Source organism: Mobula hypostoma, chromosome 5 (genome assembly GCF_963921235.1).
Source record: "Mobula hypostoma chromosome 5, sMobHyp1.1, whole genome shotgun sequence".
Lineage (NCBI taxonomy): Eukaryota > Metazoa > Chordata > Chondrichthyes > Myliobatiformes > Myliobatidae > Mobula > Mobula hypostoma.
The window spans coordinates 2350207-2371411 of NC_086101.1; the positions used below are offsets into that span (position 1 = coordinate 2350207).

At 49.3% G+C, this 21205-nt stretch overlaps 1 long non-coding RNA gene across 1 annotated transcript; it reads left to right on the top strand.

Annotated features, from left to right (window-relative positions):
- Nucleotides 1-14341: 14341 nt before the first annotated feature.
- LOC134346076 (uncharacterized) lies at nucleotides 14342-20317 on the top strand. The gene is made up of 3 exons (XR_010017821.1): nucleotides 14342-14646; nucleotides 18251-18446; nucleotides 19658-20317. It is a non-coding gene; the product is annotated as an uncharacterized LOC134346076 (long non-coding RNA).
- Nucleotides 20318-21205: the final 888 nt, after the last annotated feature.

A 21205-nucleotide genomic window follows, 5' to 3' on the forward strand; every position in this document is an offset into this window, starting at 1 on the left:
TCGTAAGGCGGGTCCTATAGTCTATTGGCCATTGAGTGTGTCACTCACGCTCTCGGTGCTGATTTGCTGGAAACTGATTTGCTCGCCTTGCCATTAATCAGCAGTGACAGATTAATGGGCGGGTTAACATCCTGCGTCCCGTCATTCAGCCCGTCATATTTATGACTATCCCCTTCTCAGTACCCCCAGCGCATCTACAGCATTCTTTTCCAGCTCTACAGACCCCCCCACCCCCGTCACTTTCTCCATGCCCTCTGTCTGGCAGTTTTTCGCGCAAATATTTTCATTTGCACTTGAAAAAAAATCACTTTATGTTTAATTTATATTCAGTGTGTTCTTTGAACCTACGTGTCTGTGATTTAGCGCCATGCAAGATTTCCATTGCAACCGCACCCGCACGGACTCTGTATACACCTCAGTAAAGCAGCCAGTGGAATCAAAGATCTCCCTCCCATCAGGCAAAGGTACACGAACCGAAAAGAGCATACCGCCCGACTCAGGTAAGGCTTCTACCGCGCTGTTATCAGAACCCCAGTCAGAGAATGGTAGACCCTTGACTGCATCGTGGCCCCGCACCTGACTGGCTGCCAGCACTGTACTATCTCTCTAATACAGCGCAGGAACAGGTCCTTCTGCCCACAACCTTGTGCCAAACCAAATAAATTAGCAATCAAATAGCTAATCTTTTCTGCCTGCACAAGCTCCATTTCCCACACATTCATGTGCCTATCTAAACAACTCTGAAAAGTCGCTAACATTTCTGTCTTTACCACCACCCCAGGCAGCATCCAGGCACCCACCAGTTTATTTTAAAAAAACTTTGAAATTACCGCGCTGTTATCGGAACCCCAGTCAGAGAATGGTAGACCCTTAACTTTGAAATTACCCCCTCTGACCTTCATTGCATGACCTCTGGTATTAGACATTTCCATAAGACCATAAGACAAAGGAGCAGAAGTCGACCATTCGGCCCATCGAGTCTGCTCCGCCATTTTATCATAAGCTGATCCATTCTCCCATTTAGTCCCACTCCCCTGCCTTCTCACCATAACCTTTGATGCCCTGGCTACTCAGATACCTATCAATCTCTGCCTTAAATACACTCAATGACTTGGACTCCACTGCCGCCCGTGGCAACAAATTCCATAGATTCACCACCCTCTGACTAAAAAAATTTCTTCGCATTTCTGTTCTGAATGGGCGCCCCTCAATCCTTAAGTCACTCCCTCTCGTACTAGACTCCCCCATCATGGGAAACAACTTTGCCACATCCACTCTGTCCATGCCTTTCAACATTCGAAATGTTTCTATGCGGTCCCCCCTCATTCTTCTAAACTCCAAGGAAGACAGTCCAAGAGTGGACAAATGTTCCTCATATGTTAACCCTCTCATTCCCGGAATCATTCTAGTGAATCTTCTCTGTACCCTCTCCAACGTCAGCACATCAAATCACATTTCAACCCCTGGAAAACGATACTGTCTGCCTCTCATAATCTTATAACCTTATATCTGATATCTTCTCGGTAGCTCATTACGTGTGAGAATAATAAGCCAATTGATAATCCTCACTGCGGTGTATAAGGTTTTATTGAAAATTGACAATCTACACTGGGATATATAAGGTGTTATTGACAATTGACAATCTACATAGGGAGAAACATAGAAACACAGAAAACCTACAGCACAATACAGGCCCTTTGGCCCACAAAGTTGTGCCGAACATGTCCCTACCTTAGAAATTACTAGGCTTCCCCATAGCCCTCTATTTTTCTAAGCTCCATGTACCCATCCAGGAGTCTCTTAAAAGACCCTATTGTATCTACCTCCACTACCGTTGCTGGCAGCCCATTCCACGCATTCACCAATCTCTGAGTAAGAAACTTACCGCCGACATCTCCTCTGTACCTACTCCCCAGCACCTTAAACCTGTATCCTCTTGTGGCAACCATTCCAGCCCTGAGAAAAAGCCTCTGATTATCCACATGATCAATGCCTCTCATTATCTTGTATACCTCTATCAGGTCACCTCTCATCCTCCATCGCTCCAAGGAGAAAAGAACGAGTTCACTCAACCTGTTCTCATAAGGTATGCTCCCCAATCCAGGCAACATCCTTTTTTATATCTCCTCTGCACCCTTTCTATTGTTTCCACATGATGCGACCAGAACTGAGCCCAGTACTCCAAGTGAGGTCTGACCAGGGTCCTATATAGCTGCAACATTACCTCTCGGCTCCTAAATTCAATTCCACGATTGATGAAGGCCAATGCATCGTATGCCTTCTTAATCGCAGAGTCAACCTGCGTAGCAGCTTTGAGTGTCCTATGGACTCGGACCCCAAGATCCCTCTGATCCTCTACACTGCCAAGAGTCTTGCCATTAATACTATATTCTGCCATCATATTTGACCTACCAAAATGAACCACCTCACACTTATCTGGGTTGAACTCCATCTGCCACTTCTCAGCCCAGTTTTGCATCCTATCGATGTCCCACTGTAACTTCTGACAGCCCCCCACACTATCCACAACACCTCCAACCTTTGTTATTGACAACTGACGGTCTACACTGCGATATATTACCCCTCAACAATCAGCCTCTTCACTCTACTTGCCCCATCATTCAAATGTTCCTACAAGGAACAAACTCACTTCGAGGCCTCTTCATCTCATGTTTTCAATATTATTTATTATTATTATTTCTTTAAACATAGAAACATAGAAAACCTACAGCACAATACAGGCCCTTCGGCCCAGAAAGTTGTGCTGAACATGTCCCTACCTTAGAAATTACTAGGCTTACCCATAGCCCTCTATTTTTCTAAGCCTGACCCGGTTCATCACCTAGTACCAGATCTGGTATGGCATTCCCCCTGGTCGGCCTGTCCACATACTGTGACAGGAATCCATCCTGGACACACTTAACAAACTCTGCCCCGTCTAAACCATTGGAACTAATCAGGTGCCAATCAATATTAGGAAAGTTAAAGTCACCCATGATAACAACCCTGTTATTTTTGCACCTTTCCAAAATCTGCCTCCCAATCTGCTCCTCTGTATCTCTGCTGCTACCAGGGGGCCTATAGAATACCCTCAGTAGAGTAACTGCTCCCTTCCTGTTCCTGACTTCCACCCATATTGACTCAAAAGAGGATCCTGCTACATTACCCATCCTTTCTGTAGCTGTAATAGTATCCCTGACCAGTAATGCCATCCCCTCTTCCCTTTTTCCACCCTCTGTATCCCTTTTAAAGCACTGAAATCCAGGAATATTGAGAATCCATTCCTGCCCTGGTGCCAGCCAAGTCTCTGTAATGGCCACTACATCATAATTCCATGTATGTATCCAAGCTCTCAGTTCATCACCTTTGTTCCTGATGCTTCTTGCATTGAGGTACACACATTTCAGCCCTTCTACCTTACTGTCTTTACACCGTTTATTCTGCTTCTCTTTCCTCAAAGCCTCTCTGTATGTTAGATCTGGCTTTACTCCATGCAGTTCTTTCACTGCTCTATCGCTCTGGGTCCCATCCCCCTCGCAAATTAGTTTAAACCCTCCCGAACCATGCTAGCAAACCTACCTGCAAGGATATTGCTCCCCCTCGAGTTCAGGTGCAACCCATCCAATCTACAGGTCCCACCTTCCCCAGAGGAGATCCCACTGATTCAAAAATCTAAAACCCTGCTCCCTGCACCAACTCCTCAGCCACCTGGTCAGAGACATCCCGGAACCTGGCACCCGGGAGGCAACAAACCATGCAGGTGTCCTTCTCACCTCCACAAAATCTCCTGTCTGCTCCCCTGACTATAGAGTCTCCAATGACAACAGCTCTCCTCTTCTTCTTCAAGCAAGGAGTACTGCACACAGTACTCCAGATGCAGCCTCACCAGTACCCTGTATAGTTGCGACATAACCTCCCTGCTCTGAAATTCAGTCCCTCTAGCAATGAAAAACAACATTCCATTTGCCTTCTTAACAGCCTGCTGCACCTGCAAACCAACCTTTTGTGATTCATGCATCAGCACTCCCAAGTCCCTCTGCACAGCAGCATCCTGCAATTTTTTGCCATTTAAATAATAATCTGAACTTCTATTTTCCCTTCCGCACATTTACCAACATTGTACTCCATCTGCCAGACCCTTGTTCACTTACTTAACTGTATCCTCTGCACAGTTTGCTTTTCCACTCAATTTAGTGTCATCAGCAAACTCAGATACAGTACACTCGGTCCCCTCTTCCAGATCGTTAATGTATATCATGAACAGTTGCAGGCCCAGCACCGACCCCTGTAGCACATCGCTCACCACTGATTGCCAACCAGAGTAACAACCACGTATCCCAACTCTCTGCTTTCTATTAGTTAACCAATCCTCTATCCATGCTAATATATCAGCCCGAACTCTATGCATCCTTATCTTATGGATAAGTCTTTTATGTGGCACCTTATCGAACGCCTTCTGGAAATCCAAGTAAATAACGTCCATCTGTTCCTCTCTATCCATTGCGCTCGTTATATCTTCAAAGAACTCCAGAAAGTTGGTTAAGCAGGACCTGCCTTTGCTGAATCCATGCTGCATCTGCCCGATGGATCCATTTCTTTCCAGATGCCTGACTAATTCTTCTTTAACGATGACTTCAAGCATTTTCCCAACTACAGACATTAAACTAACTGGCCTACATCCTTTTATGAACAGTGGTGTGACATTTGTCTTCTTCCAATCTGCCGGGACCTGCCCAGAGTCCAGAGGATTTTGGTAAATTATCACCAAAGCCTCAACTCTAACCTGTCATTTCTTTCAGAACCCTGGGATGCGTTCCATCAGGACAACGGGACTTCTCTATCTTCAGGCCCACAAGTTTGCTCAGCTCTACCTCTTTAGTGACAGCTATTGTATCGAGATCCTCATCGCATCCATATTATCTCCCTTCGGCATGTAGACATGCCCTCCACTGTGAAAGCTGACACAAAATAGTCATTCAAAGCCTCGGCTATTTCCTCATTACCCAATATCAACTCCCCCTTCTCGTCCTCCAAGGGACCTACATTCACTTTAGTCACCCTTTTCTGCTTTATATAATTATACAAACTTTTACCATCCATTTTCATATTTTGTGCTAGTTTATTTTCAGAGTTACAAAATACACGTGGACTAAGATGTTAACTGTCCTGTGCTATCACCAGTGGGATCATCAGTTGATCTGCCACCTGCCTTCAGGAGTTTCGGCCCGCTTATGATCAAGACTCCCTCGAGGTGGTGGGCCAGTGGGAGTCTTGATCATAATCTATCTTCCCTTTCTTTATTGCTCACTTTGTGGTTCTTTGTTGCTTTTTAAAGTTTTCCCCAATCTTCCAGTTTCCCAGTACTCTTGGTGACTTTGTACGCACGAGCTTTTAGTTTGATGCCTTCTTTTATTTCCTTAGTTATTGATGACTCTCCCCACCCTTACTGTCCTTGCCTTTAATTGGAATATACTTTTTTTGAGCACTGTGAAAAATCTCTTTGAAAGTCTTCCACTGTTCCTCAACCGTCCCATCATATAGCCTGTGTTCCAGTCTACGCTATCCAACTCCTCCCTCATCCCTTTGTAGTCTCCCTTGTTTAGGCATAATACACTGGTTTTAGCTCAAACTATTGCACCCTCTATTTGTATGAGAAACTCAATCATACCATGATCACTCTTTCCAAGAGGATCCCTAACTACAAGATTACTAATTTTACCTGTCTCATTGCAGACGACCAGGTCTAAGACAACGCGTTCCCTTGTAGGAGTAACATGCAGTTCAAGAACGTTATCGCGTATTCACTCTATGAAGTCCTCAAGACTGACTCGACCAACTTGATTCACCCAGTCTATGTGCAAGTTGAATTTCCCATGATAACTGCTGTTCCATTCTTACATGCTTCGTCTTTATTGCCTGTGCCACTGTAATATAGAAACATAGAAACATAGAAAATAGGTGCAGGAGTAGGCCATTCGGCCCTTCGAGCCTGCACCGCCATTTATTATGATCATGGCTGATCATCCAACTCAGAACCCTGCACCAGCCTTCCCTCCATACCCCCTGATCCCCGTAGCCACAAGGGCCATATCTAACTCCCTCTTAAATATAGCCAATGAACTGGCCTCAACTGTTTCCTGTGGCAGAGAATTCCACAGATTCACCACTCTCTGTGTGAAGAAGTTTTTCCTAATCTCGGTCCTAAAGGGCTTCCCCTTTATCCTCAAACTGTGACCCCTCGTTCTGGATCCCCCCAACATCGGGAACAATCTTCCTGCATCTAGCCTGTCCAATCCCTTTAGGATTTTATACGTTTCAATAAGATCCCCCCTCAATCTTCTAAATTCCAACGAGTATAAGCCTAGTTCATCCAGTCTTTCTTCATATGAAAGTCCTGCCATCCCAGGAATCAATCTGGTGAACCTTCTTTGTACTCCCTCTATGGCAAGGATGTCTTTCCTCAGATTAGGGGACCAAAACTGCACACAATACTCCAGGTGTGGTCTCACCAATAATGTTATTATTTGATGGCCGATAGAGAACTCCCACCAGTGATTTTTTCCCTTTACTATTCCTAATCCCTACCCAGATGGATTCAACTCGTCTCTCACAAACACCCTGATCTCATCTTAATTAAGAGTGCTACCCCACCTCCCTTATCTTCCTGCCTATCCTTCCGTATCACCTGATATCCTTGGATCTTTAATTCCCAAACCTCTCCAACCTGCAACTATGTCTCTGTAATGCCCACTAAATCATACCCCTTTATACTGATCTGTGCCTCAATTTCACTGACCTTGTTACGAATACTACGGGCATTCAGATAACGTGTCCTTACACTCATTCTGCCTTTAAAACCTGTAATCTTTTCTCTTTTGCACCTGACTTTTCTGCACGCCACTCTTACTTTTCGCTTCTTCATCATTTGCTTTTCCTCGGTCTTTATCCACGCCTTTCTCTTTTACTTTATCCATACTCCTCCAATCTGTTGAGCCTAGACCCCGACTATTTAGCTTAGAGCCCTATCCACAGCCCTAGTTATGCGAATTGCTAGGATCCGGGTCCCAACACAGTCCAGGTGAAGCATGCCGGACTGAAGATGCTGTATTTAAATGTGTGTAGCATTCAGAATCAGGTGAACTCATAGCACAATTAAAGATTGTCGTGAGTCCCTGAGTCCCGGCTGAAAGAAAGCCATCGTTCGGAGTTTAACATCACGGGACATACTTTGCATTGAAAGGACAGGCAGGAAGGCATGGGTGGTGATGTGGCTCTGTTGATAAGAAGTGGAATTACATCTTTAGAAACAAGTGACATAGGGTCAGAGGATGTTGAATCTTTGCGGATGGAGATAAGAAACTGCAAAGGTAAAAAAAATTATGGGAAATCATATATAGGCCTCCTAATAGTAGCTGAAATGTGGGGTTGAGATTGCAAAGGGAGCTGGAAAAGGCGTGTAATAAGGGTAATGACACAATTGTAATGGGGATCTTCAAAATGGGAAAATCCCCTTGCATATTGAAGTCCCCCATAGGTTGGTGTTGGATCACAAGAGAGGGAATTTGTTGAATGCCTACGATGGCTTTTTAGAACAGTTTGTGCTTGAGCCTACTCAGGGAAGGCTGTCTTAGATTGGTTTTGTGTAATAACCCAGATCTTATTAGAGAGCTTAATGTAAGGGAACCCTAAGGAGGCAGTGATCACAATTGCATTGAATTCCTACTGTAGTTTGAGAGGGAGAAGCGTAACTCCCTTGTATCAGTATCACAATGGAATAAAGGGAATTACAGAGGCATGAGAGAGGAGCTTGACCAGGTGGATTGGAGGAGGATACTGGCAGGGATGAAGGCAGAGCAGAGATGGCTGAAGTTTCTGGGAATAGTTCACCAGGTGCAGGACAGATAAGACAGCTGGACCGGATGGACTACATCCCAGAGTCCTGCGGGAGTTGCTGAAGAGATAGCAGGTGAATTGGTCATGATCTTTCAAGAATCACTTGATTCTGGTGTTGTCCCAGAGTACCGGAAGATTGCAAGTGACACTCCACTCTTTAAGAAGGGAAGAAGACAAAAGTCAGAGGATGGTAAATCTGTGGAGTTTGTTGCCACGAGCGGCTGTGGAGGCCAAGTCATTGGGTGCATTTAAGGCAGAGATAGATAGGTTCTTGATTAGCCAGGGCATCAAAGGGTATGGGAAGAAGGCAGGGGAGTGGGAATGACTGGAAGAATTGGATCAGCCCATGATTGAATGGTGGAGCAGACTCGATGGGCCAAGTGGCCTACTCCTGTTTCTAAATCATAAGGCAATTTTAGGCAAGTTAGACTCACCTCTGTGGTTGGGAAAGTGTTGGAGTCTATTATTTAGGACAAGGTTTTGGGGTACTTAGAGACTAATGATAAAATAAATCAAAGTCAGCATGGATTCTGTCAAGGGAAATCTTCCCTGGCAAATCTTCGAGGAAGTAACAAGCAGGGTGGATCAAGGAGAGGCAGTGGATGTCACTTATTTGGATTTTCAGAAGGCATTTGATAATGTGTCACACATGAGGTTGCTTAACAAGGTTTTGATCCTGGACCCATCCCACAGACCCATGTTCAATACCAGAACCCCTACCCCCTCCCAGAGATCCGGGTGCAAACCAGAGCTGTCTGTGCAGAGTTTGCACATTCCCCTTATAATCTGTCTGCTCGTTTCCTCCTCCTTATCAGATGTAGCACGTGGGGGTTTTAAAGACCAACATAAATCCCCCCTCCCCCCGATGTGGGAGTCAGGTAGAATCAAGGTCATGGAATGTGGGTGCTGTAGAAGGGGGTCACTCTGGTACTTAGTGAGAGGCAAGATCAGTGAGGGGACAGATTCGTCAAAGGGGGGCAGTGACAGCGAATGTTAGGGAGGAGGACTGGTAGAGAGGGGGAGGGGTGACGGAGAGGGGAGGGGTGATGGAGAGGGGAATGGCTGACGGAGAGGGGGAGGGGTGACGGAGAGGGGGAGGGGTGACGGAGAGGGGGAGGGGTGACGGAGAGGGGAGGGGTGACGGAGAGGGGGAGGGGTGACGGAGAGGGGAATGGGTGACGGAGAGGGGGAGGGGTGACGGAGAGGGGAATGGGTGACGGAGAGGGGAGGGGTGACGGAAAGGGGGAGGGGTGACGGAGAGGGGAATGGGTGACAGAGTGGGGGAGGGGTGACAGAGAGGGGGAGGAGTGACAGAGAGGTTGGGAGGGCTGACGGATGGGGGGAGCGGTGATGGAGAGGGGCCTGTCTCTCTCTCACACACACATCACTGACACGCCACTGACAGGAGTCGATCCTCTGCTCTCGGAAGGCTATCTGTTCACTCAGTGACTCGATCTGGTCCATTTGTTGCAGATGGGAGATGAGATTCCAGGTGTTTTCTGGGCTTGTCAGGTCATCCAAGTGTGTCCGATTGGAGACGGGAACCAAGAGGTGCGAAAGTGCGAAAGTGTGCCAAGAGCCCACACCATCTTATCCAAGCAACACACATCAAAGTTGCTGGTGAACGCAGCAGGCCAGGCAGCATCTATAGGAAGAGGCGCAGTCGACGTTTCAGGCTGAGACCCTTCGTCAGGACTAACTGAAGGAAGAGTGAGTAAGGGATTTGAAAGCTGGAGGGGGAGGGGGAGATGCAAAATGATAGGAGAAGACAGGAGGGGGAGGGATGGAGCCGAGAGCTGGACAGGTGATAGGCAAAAGGGGATACGAGAGGATCATGGGACAGGAGGTCCGGGAAGAAAGACGGGGGGGGGGACCCAGAGGATGGGCAAGAGGTATATTCAGAGGGACAGAGGGAGAAAAAGGAGAGTGAGAGAAAGAATGTGTGCATAAAAATGAGTAACAGATGGGGTACGAGGGGGAGGTGGGGACCTAGCGGAAGTTAGAGAAGTTAATGTTCACGCCATCAGGTTGGAGGCTACCCAGACGGAATATAAGGTGTTGTTCCTCCAACCTGAGTGTGGCTTCATCTTTACAGTAGAGGAGGCCGTGGACAGACATGTCAGAATGGGAATGGGATGTGGAATTAAAATGTGTGGCCACTGGGAGATCCTGCTTTCTCTGGCGGACAGAGCGTAGATGCTCAGCAAAGCGGTCTCCCAGTCTGCGTCGGGTCTCACCAATATATAAAAGGCCACATTGGGAGCACCGGACGCAGTATATCACCCCAGTCGACTCACAGGTGAAGTGATGCCTCACCTGGAAGGACTGTTTGGGGCCCTGAATGGTGGTAAGGGAGGAAGTGTAAGGGCATGTGTAGCACTTGTTCCGCTTACACGGATAAGTGCCAGGAGGGAGATCAGTGGGGAGGGATGGGGGGGACAAATGGACAAGGGAGTTGTGTAGGGAGCGATCCCTGCGGAATGCAGAGAGAGGGGGGGAGGGAAAGATGTGCTTAGTGGTGGGATCCCGTTATCCAAGGGTCAGTTTTGGAGCTCCGCACTGGGACAGGGAGCAGTGGATTCATTCTGAGGGGCTCCCCAGTAGGGATCAGGTAAGTGGATTATTCACGTGGAGATCCAGGCGGGTGACCCCATCCTGTGGAGCTCCGCACTGGGACAGGGAGAGATAGCTCCATCCCTGGAGGTCTACACTGGTGACAGGGAATGAGAGCCAATTCCTGAAGCTCCACACTGGGGACAGGGAGGAACAGAACAGAACAATGGGGTCAGAGCTCTACACTGGGGACAGACAGGAACAGAGCTATGGGGGGACAGAGCTCCGCACTGGGGACAGGGAGAAATGGAGCCATGGGGGGACAGAGCTCCGCACTGGGGACAGGGAGGAACAGAGCCATGGGGGGGACAGAGCTCCGCACTGGGGACAGACAGGAACGGAGCCATGGGGGGACAGAGCTCCGCACTGGGGACAGGGAGGAATGGAGCCAATGGGAGACGGAGCTCCACACTGGGGACAGACAGGAACGGAGCCATGGGGGGGACAGAGCTCTACACTGGGGACAGGGAGGAACAGAACAATGGGGGCAGAGCTCCGCACTGGGGAGAGACAGGAACGGAGCCATGGGGCATCAGAGCTCCGCACTGGGGACAGAGGAAGAGAAGGAACTATCCTCTGGAGGTCTACATTCAAGACTGAAAGAGAGCTGTACCCACCCTCTGTAGCTCTGCACAGAGGAACAGGACCCTGACTCTGAATCTTCACGTCGGTGTGAAGGCTCAGGTTCAGAACTCGTCCCAGCTGCAGCACCTTCCCAACACCCTGTTGCCCTGTCTCACCCCACCTCGGTCCCTACACCCCACAGCTGAGGAAGCGCCTGTCCCATCTCGAGCTCCGCCACCCCTATCCGAGTCTCCAGTTTCACTCCGGAAGGAAGCAGAGGACATTTCCCCAAACCTGGTCATCGGGAGGCAGACGTGTCCAGGGGTGGACTCACCGACAGCAGCCCTTTCGGTACACAGGCCCCTCCCTGCTCCACACGGGGGCTGTCGGGTGGGGCAAAGCCTGGGTCCAGCCCCAGAGTACCCACCTCCTCCAACACCTCCGGCCTCCGATTCCTTCCCTCATCTGTATCTGTCCCATCCTGCGAGGAGAGCTTGAAGGAAAGATTGGCTTTATTTGTCACAGGTACTCCGAAACGTACAGTAAAATGTGTGGTTTGCGTTAATGACCAACACGGGGAATAAGTGCTGGGGCAGCCCGCAAGCGTTTCTGACAACGACTAACCGAACTGCTACGTCTTTGGACTGTGGGAGGAAACTGGAGCACCCGGAGGAAACTTCCATGGTCACTGGGAGAACGTACAGATACCGTACGGACATCGGCAGGAACCGAACCCGGATCCTACAGGAGTGTACTGTAAACTGTTAGACTCTCAGGAACCGAACCCGGATCTCACAGGGGTGTACTGTAAACTGTTAGAGTCTCAGCCTGGGGGAACGTACAGATTCTGTACGGACATCGGCAGGAACCAAACCCGGAACTGACTGTAAAATCTCATGCGGTGGCCAAGAGGCGGATCGAGAGGATAATTAAATGCAGAGGGTTGCAGGATGGGAAGGAGTCCCGGCCTCAGTTCCCTCGCGTCCCACAGTACCCAGACCCTCTCCCCTCTCCCCATCACCCTGCCAAGGGAGGGAGAGGAGGTGGAATGAGGGTGGAGGGATGGGGAGGGAGAAGGTAGGGAGGCGAGGGGGAGGGATGGGGAGGAAGAGGTGGAGAGTACGAGGGGGTGGAATGAGGGTGGAGGGATGGGGAAGGAGAAGGTGGAGAGTATGAGGGGGTGGAATGAGGGTGGAGGGAGAAGGTGAAGAGGACGAGGGGGTGGAATGAGGGTGGAGGGATGGGGAGGGAGAAGGTGGAGAGTATGAGGGTGGAGGGATGGGGAGGGAGAAGGTGGAGAGTACAAGGGGGTGGAATGAGGGTGGAGGGATGGGGAGGGAGAAGATGGAGAGCACAAGGGGGTGGAATGAGGGTGGAGGGATGGGGAGGGAGAAGGTGGAGAGTATGAGGGTGGAGGGATGGGGAGGGAGAAGGTGGAGAGTACAAGGGGGTGGAATGAGGGTGGAGGGATGGGGAGGGAGAAGGTGGAGAGGACGAGGGGGTGGAATGAGGGTGGAGGGATGGGGAGGGAGAAGGTGGAGAGTATGAGGGTGGAGGGATGGGGAGGGAGAAGGTGGAGAGTATGAGGGTGGAGGGATGGGGAGGGAGAAGGTGGAGAGGACGAGGGGGAGGAATGAGGGTGGAGGGATGAGGAGGGAGAAGGTGGAGAGTACGAGGGAGTGGAATGAGGGTAGAGGGATGGGGAGGGAGAAGGTGGAGAGTATGAGGGTGGAGGGATGGGGAGGGAGAAAGTGGAGAGTATGAGGGTGGAGGGGTGGGGAGGGAGAAGGTGGAGAATACGAGTGGGTGGAATGAGGGTGGAGGGGTGCGATGAGGGTGGAGGGGTGGAATGAGGGTGGAGGGGTGGGGAGGGAGAAGGTGGAGAATACGAGTGGGTGGGATGAGGGTGGAGGGGTGGGGAGGGAGAAGGTGGAGAATACGAGTGGGTGGGATGAGGGTGGAGGGGTGGAATGAGTGTGGAGGGGTGGGGAGGGAGAAGGTGGAGAATACGAGTAGGTGGGATGAGGGTGGAGGGGTGGGGAGGGAGAAGGTGGAGAATACGAGTAGGTGGGATGAGGGTGGAGGGGTGGGGAGGGAGAAGGTGGAGAATACGAGTGGGTGGGATGAGGGTGGAGGGGTGGGGAGGGAGAAGGTGGAGAATACGAGTGGGTGGGATGAGGGTGGAGGGGTGGGGAGGGAGAAGGTGGAGAATACGAGTGGGTGGGATGAGGGTGGAGGGGTGGGGAGGGAGAAGGTGGAGAATACGAGTAGGTGGGATGAGGGTGGAGGGGTGGGGAGGGAGGAAGGTGGAGAATACGAGTGGGTGGGATGAGGGTGGAGGGGTGGAGAGGGAGAAGGTGGAGAATACGAGTGGGTGGGATGAGGGTGGAGGGGTGGAGAGGGAGAAGGTGGAGAATACGAGTGGGTGGGATGAGGGTGGGGGGGGGGGGAGGGAGAAGGTGGAGAATACGAGTGGGTGGGATGAGGGTGGAGGGGTGGGGAGGGAGAAGGTGGAGAATACGAGTGGGTGGGATGAGGGTGGAGGGGTGGAGAGGGAGAAGGTGGAGAATACGAGTGGGTGGGATGAGGGTGGAGGGGTGGGGAGGGAGAAGGTGGAGAATACGAGTGGGTGGGATGAGGGTGGAGGGGTGGGGAGGGAGAAGGTGGAGAATACGAGTGGGTGGGATGAGGGTGGAGGGGTGGGGAGGGAGAAGGTGGAGAATACGAGTGGGTGGGATGAGGGTGGAGGGGTGGGGAGGGAGAAGGTGGAGAATACGAGTGGGTGGGATGAGGGTGGAGGGGTGGGGAGGGAGAAGGTGGAGAATACGAGTAGGTGGGATGAGGGTGGAGGGGTGGGATGAGGGTGGAGGGGTGGGATGAGGGTGGAGGGGTGGGGAGGGAGAAGGTGGAGAATACGAGTAGGTGGGATGAGGGTGGAGGGGTGGGATGAGGGTGGAGGGGTGGGGAGGGAGAAGGTGGAGAATACGAGTAGGTGGGATGAGGGTGGAGGGGTGGGGAGGGAGAAGGTGGAGAATACGAGTAGGTGGGATGAGGGTGGAGGGGTGGGGAGGGAGAAGGTGGAGAATACGAGTGGGTGGGATGAGGGTGGAGGGGTGGAGAGGGAGAAGGTGGAGAATACGAGTAGGTGGGATGAGGGTGGAGGGGTGGGGAGGGAGAAGGTGGAGAATACGAGTAGGTGGGATGAGGGTGGAGGGGTGTGATGAGGGTGGAGGGATGGAATGAGGTCGGAGGTGGAGAGGGGAAGAGAGGAATCTCCACACCAGAGGAGTTGCAGTGCATCATCATTCCCGGTACGTGGATCCTGGTCATGACACAACTGGGAATAACAACGGACAGAGACGGACTGATCCGAATCCAGTTCGAAGGAAAATCCGCCAGGAGTCCCTCAGAGCTGCAGAGCCAAGATGAACCGCAGGCCGTTCGGCCCACCAGGCACAGTCTGTACGGGGAGGAACGAGGCAGATCAGTGAAGCCTTTCTGGCTGACCTACTGAGCAGTCCCACTGTCTGGTGAAAAACGTCAACTGTCCTGACACCCATGGGTGCAGCCTTCCAGGTGGGTGAACCCACCAGCACCCAGATCTCACACACACACACACGGGGGAGGGGGTAAAGAGTGAGGGGGGAAGGGTTCGAGGGAGAGGGGGAGGGAAGAGGAGAGGGAGGAAGGAGAGGAGGGAGAGGGGAGATGGGAGGAGGGGGAGGGAGAGGGAGAGATAGGGGAGAGGGAGGGATGGATGAGGAGGGGGCAATACGGAAGGAGGGGTGGTGTGGGAGGGAAGAGGAGGTGTGAGTAGGGTGAGAGGGTGAATAGGGGAGGATGGGTGAGGAGGGGAGGAGGTAGAGGGTGGACAGAAAGGATGAGGGGGAGATAGGGAGGAAGGAGAGAGATCGCTGGGTACGTCTACCCATCACTCCCTCCGGCTCTTTTTCTACTTCCTTCCTACAACCATCCTCAACTCAGCCCCTCATTGCCCTCTGTCCCTTATACACACGAAGTTATTCTACTACCGTAGTCTGAATTATAACCTTTTCTAAATATCTCTATCAAACATGTACTTGCCTTGGTTACATTTTTAACCATCCTATTAACATAACTGTCGCATCTGTAAATATCGATAGAAGTCTTGTTTTTCTGATAAGTGTTTCTCTTTGGGCATTTCAAAACTGAACAGTGTTCCTTCTTTCATTATATTGCAAATAGCTGTTATTCCTTTAGCTGTCCAGTCCTCAAATCTAGCATCCAGTTTATTCAGCGTAAAATCTGAGTCATAGGCACACCATTTAAGAATTACAATGTCTCTCTCTAGTTTATATTTTATAATAGTTTTCCATATTTTAAGAGACCGTTTCACCCATGGGTTATCAATAATATTTATGTAACTTTGTAGGTTGTTATCAGTCAAAATTGCCTGTATGGGGATGGAAAGTATCCCCCCCCCAATATTTCTCCATTGAGTGTCATATGATGGGTTGCACCAGCATATCACAGCTCTCAACTGTGCTGCAAAATAATAATCTCGAAGAGAAGGTAGGCCCCATCCCCCCTTTTCCTTGGCTAATTGCTAAGTTTTGAGACGAACTCTAGGCCTTTTACCTTGCCGTATATACCTTGATAGCATCTTGTTCCATTCATTGAATTGATTTTGGTTAATCTCTATTGGTCGGGTCTGAAAGAGATATAGTAGTCTGGGCAGTATATTCATTTTAATAGATTCAATCCTTGAACTGAGACCAAGAAAAGGAATTAGTTTCCATCTTGTTATATCTTCCTTAATTTTTTTATATATAGGCAGATAATTGCATTCTGATAATTTTGCCAAATCTTTTGGCATAATGATGCCCAAATATGTGACGGACTCTGTTTGCCATGCCCAAGTATATCTACTTTCAATTTCTCTTGATGGGCTATAGTTATATGAAAGTAGTTGGGTTTTTATCTCTGTTGATCTTGTATTCTGATAATTGGCCATATTGTTCAAAGGATTGCATCAATTTTGGTAAAGAGTATGTTGGTTGCCCGAGATAGATCAAAATGTCATCGGCGTAACAGGCCAATTTATGCTCTGTCTCTTTAATAGTAATTCCCCTGATATCTTCATTTTGTCTGATGTATTGAGCTAGTGGTTCCAGATACAATGTGAAAAGTAGCGGTGACCATGCACAACCCTGTCTCGTGCCCCTTTCTAGGGTAAAACTATTAGATAAATATACATTGATTTTAATCCTGGCAGTAGGATTGTCGTATAGTGCCTGTATAGTTTTAATAATTGTGTCATGTAGACCAAATCTATGTAAAACTCTGTAAAGAAAATTCCAATTAACCGAATCAAATGCCTTTTCAGCATCCACACATCACTATTGCTTGAATTTCATTTTTTTTATATGATCCATAATGTGAGGTGTCCTTCGTATATTGTCTTGTGTTTGGCGTTGTTGTATAAAACCTGTCTGATCATTATGTATCAGTGTGGGTAGAAACTCTTTTAATCGTTTGGCCATGATGGATGTAAATATTCTACAATCCACATTAAGAACAGATATTGGTCTAAATGACCCACATTCCATTTTATCCTTGCCTTCTTTCGGTATAGCTGAGATTATCGCCTCCTTCCAGCTGGGGGGCATTTGTGCCTTTCTTAGAGCCCAGTTCAGTGTGGGGAGTAAAACAGGAATTAACTTACTTCTAAATTCTTTATACCACTCTGCCGTATATCTACCTGATCCTGGTGACTTGCTTAATTTAAGCCTACTAATTGCAGTTATGTCAGCAGTCATCGTTCTATTTTGTTCTTTGCTTAAAGTGGGTAACTCTAAAGAATTCAGGAAGGTGTCAGTCTGGGTTATGCTTCCCCCTGGAACTTTGGAATATAGAGTTTTGTAAAACACTTCAAAAGCTTCCTGAATTTCACTTAGCTTATTTTTTTTTTATCACTTTTGTTCTTGGATGCCTAATTCTATAAATTGTATTTTCTATCTTTTTTTTCCAGTTTCCACGCCAGTATTTTCATAGATTTAGATCCACTTTCATAGTGACTCTGTTTCAGATACATTAATTTTTTTCTAATTTCTTGTGTAGCCAAACTATTAATTTCATTCCTAATTTTTAAATCTCCTCTAGTGTATCCTGTGTCAAACTCAATTTGTGTTTTTTTCTAGTTCCTTCAGCTTATTTTGTAATTCCTCTAATGTTTTATTCCTTATTTTTTTCTTATATGAAGATATCGCTATGATTTTCCCTCTTAAGACAGCCTTCAGAGTATCCCATAGAATGGGAGGTGAAACCTCTCCATTATCATTGAATTCTAAGTTAAGACCAATTTCTTTTTTAATTTGTTCCTTAAAATAGGGATCATTGAGTAGACTTGAATTTAATTTCCAAATCGTAGTCTTTGGTTGTAGGTCAAAATCAACAGATAAATATATAGGTGCATGGTCACTTACATCTACTGTCCCAATTCCACAGGCGATTATTTTGTCTTTATCTTTTCCAAATGTTATGAAATAGTCTATTCTTGTATATACGGAATGGAGGGGCAGAATAATGAGCGTAATCCCTACTGTCAGGGAAAAGGTCCCTCCATATATCAATTAGACCAACATCCTCAAAAAGAGTGTTAACTTTCTTATGTAAGGACTTTGTTTCATAAGTTTTTCTATTGGAAGAGTCTAACTTTGGTTGTAATTGTAAATCTCTCCCACATATCAAGAGACTTTCTGTTTCCGTTACCATAATATTAGTAATTTTCTGGAAGAAACTAATATCACTTCCTGGGGGTGTGTATATATTCAATAAAGTAACTGGATTTCCATCTATATTCCCCCTTACCAGAATATATCTGCCCTCCTTATCTCCCATTTCGAATACTTTTTCAAAATTTAGCTTGCTTGAGATGAGAATAGCAACTCCTCTCCTATGTCCTGATTTATATGAGGAGAAAAACAAATTAGTGAAGCCCATTCTCTTTAATTTTCCATGCTCATTATCACTTAATTGAATTTCCTGTAAATATACTACATGGGCTTGTTCTTTTTTCATTTTTGTTGGAATTTTACTTTGTTTGATTGGATTCAACAGTCCATTGACATTAAAAGAAATGAATTTTACTTTGTCCTTAGCCATGTGTATTTACCTGTTAGTGTATCCTTGTAATTTGCAGAATATAACTTAATCGATCTACTCCCTGAACAAATAAGAACCAAGAAACGCGAATAATGAAAGAAAAGGTAACGGAGGTGTGATTCCAAGGCTGGGGTCTCTAGATGACCCGGGGTTGAGCTAGAGGAAACGTCTAGCCATGGGGGAGAGCCCCTCCTACCTGTGAGTCGAGGGCCCCTGCTGCAGTACCTATAAAAGTAAGTAAAAAAAAATCTTATGTCCATTACACAGAAATGATTTCCCTGTGTATTCCTCCCATATATATATATTCTCATTTAGGTGGGAAAAAGGAGTGAATGAATGAATAAAAAAATTGAGTAATATAAAATCCACATTATAACACGTTTTTCTCGAGATAGGTATATCACCATCTATTTTTGCTTCCGTTTAGTTTATCAGCACTTTTAAAGTGAGCCAAACCTTATGGCTCTTCTGGAGGAGGTGAGGGCTGCCCTCGGAGAACTCACAGTCTCTTCCTAATATCCTCTCTCGTCCTGTTCCCGTCCCCTGCTTTCTCAGTTCTCTTACTATTTCCCAAACAGATCGGGACAACTGCTCAGCCAGACTTTCCCTTGGTTTGACCACGCTAATGGACAGTCCTCTGTTGTTTGTGTCTGTAGTCGCCTCCTCCACCATCTGGTACAGTCGCCTCCCTTCTTGGTAAAATACCCTCAGTTCAGCAGGGTACGGGGTTTGGAATTTAATCTTTTCTTGCTTTAATATTCGTTTCGCTTCGGAATATTCCTTCCGTTTCTGTAGGACCGCCGGGGGGTAATCATGATCGAAGTATATTAACCTCCCATTCCAAAACACCCTCTGCTTACCCCAGGCCCTTCGTAGAATCTCCGCCTTGCTCTTAAATCGAAGGAATCTGAGTACCATTGATCGCGGTTTACTTTCTCTGTCTCCGGGAGGCCTCGGGACGAGCGAATGATGCTCCCCCTCAGTTTCAATCTCCCTAGTCGGGGGAATCTCCAGTGCTTCCCGCAGCAACTTTCCTACAAACTTCATCATCGACAATCCCTCCGCTCCTTCCGAAACATTATAAATCCTGATATTTTTCTGTCGCGATCTTCCCTCCTGGTCAGGCAATTTACTTTCCTGTTGGTTTAATATTTTTATCGTCTAACTTAGTATATGTTCCACGTTTTACACGCGATCTCCCACCTTCTCAATTCGAGTCTCTGCCATCGCTATTTTCTGGTTGACCTTGGCCAGCTCTGACTGTATATCGTTGAGTTGCTGTTTTATATCCCTTGTCTCCTCCAGAATCCTCATCATATTTGCCGCTTGGAGCGAGGCCCCGGGTCAGCATCGCCGCCGCTCACACGTGTAGGAGAGACTCTCTTCCATCGGCTCCGCACTGATGCTTTTTTAATCTCCATTCTTTTTCCCCTTATCAATTCAGATATTTTCGGAAGATCTTATACTTGATGGATTAGCGGGGCAACGTATGCGTTTTTCCGAAGGAGCTGTCGATTTAAGCTGCCATTCTGAACGATGCCGTCACCGGAACCCTCAGTAGTCACAGTGTCAACACCACCGGTCACCGACCCAACACCTCCGGTCACCGGGCCCCACACCACCGGTCACCGACCCAACACCTCCGGTCAACAGTCCCATCACCTCCGGTCAACAGTCCCATCACCACCGGTCACCGACCCATCACCACCGGTCACCGGGCCCCACACCACCGGTCACCGGGACCCACACCACCGGTCAACAGTCCCATCACCACCGGTCACCGACCCACCACCACCGGTCACCGGGCCCCACACCACCGGTCAACAGTCCCATCACCACCGGTCACCGACCCACCACCACCGGTCACCGGGCCCCACACCACCGGTCACCGGGACCCACACCACCGGTCAACAGTCCCATCACCACCGGTCACCGACCCACCACCACCGGTCACCGGGCCCCACACCACCGGTCAACAGTCCCATCACCACCAGTCACTGACCCATCACCACTGGTCACTGACCCACCACCACCGGTCACCGGGCCCCACACCACCGGTCAACAATCCCATCACCACCAGTCACCGACCCACCATCACCGGTCACCGGGACCCACACCACCGGTCACCGGGCCCATCACCACCGGTCACCGACCCACCACCACCGGTCACCGGGACCCACACCACCGGTCAACAGTCCCATCACCACCGGTCACCGACCCACCACCACCGGTCACCGGGACCCACACCACCGGTCAACAGTCCCATCACCACCGGTCACCGACCCACCACCACCGGTCACCGGGCCCCACACCACCGGTCACCGGGCCCATCACCACCGGTCACCGACCCACCACCTCCGGTCACCGGGCCCCACACCACCGGTCACCGGGCCCATCACCACCGGTCACCGACCCACCACCTCCGGTCACCGGGACCCACACCACCGGTCAACAGTCCCATCACCACCGGTCACCGACCCACCACCACCGGTCACCGGGCCCCACACCACCGGTCACCGGGCCCATCACCACCGGTCACCGACCCACCACCACCGGTCACCGACCCACCACCTCCGGTCACCGGGCCCCACACCACCGGTCAACAGTCCCATCACCACCAGTCACCGACCCATCACCACTGGTCACTGACCCACCACCACCGGTCACCGGGCCCCACACCACCGGTCACCGGGCCCCACACCACCGGTCAACAATCCCATCACCACCAGTCACCGACCCACCATCACCGGTCACCGGGACCCACACCACCGGTCACCGGGCCCATCACCACCGGTCACCGACCCACCACCACCGGTCACCGGGACCCACACCACCGGTCAACAGTCCCATCACCACCGGTCACCGACCCACCACCACCGGTCACCGGGACCCACACCACCGGTCAACAGTCCCATCACCACCGGTCACCGACCCACCACCACCGGTCACCGGGCCCCACACCACCGGTCACCGGGCCCATCACCACCGGTCA